The sequence below is a fragment of the Natator depressus genome, chromosome 7, assembly GCF_965152275.1.
Source record: "Natator depressus isolate rNatDep1 chromosome 7, rNatDep2.hap1, whole genome shotgun sequence".
NCBI lineage: Eukaryota > Metazoa > Chordata > Testudines > Cheloniidae > Natator > Natator depressus.
The window spans coordinates 82,685,201-82,685,561 of record NC_134240.1 but is presented as its reverse complement, the minus strand read 5'-3'; positions in this window follow the sequence as shown (position 1 = coordinate 82,685,561).

Here is a 361-nt window from a genome sequence, read left to right as displayed (position 1 = left end):
ATCTACCTTAATCCGAATTGCCTTTCAAGGGTAGACCCCACGGGGCAATGCGCCCCCCCCCCCAGTTTTTAAATAGCGTTGCCCCCTCCCCCAACTACGCCATTGTTAAAAGTGGGGGGCATGGCCCCCTGCTGGCTCCCTCCTCCCCCGGTTTCGGCGCCGGTGGCCCCCACTTCGCCGCTGCGGCCTATCTGCCCGCGGGGCCGGGGGTGAGCGGGGCCGGGCACGGCAAGAGGAAGGAAGGCCAGCCCAGAGCCAGCCAGCCTGCCTGCCTGCGAACCCGCCCCGGGGCAGGGCCCAGCGCCGCATCCCCCGGCCGGGGCGGTGCTGGAGGCCGGGCCTGGGAAGCACGGCCGGGGAG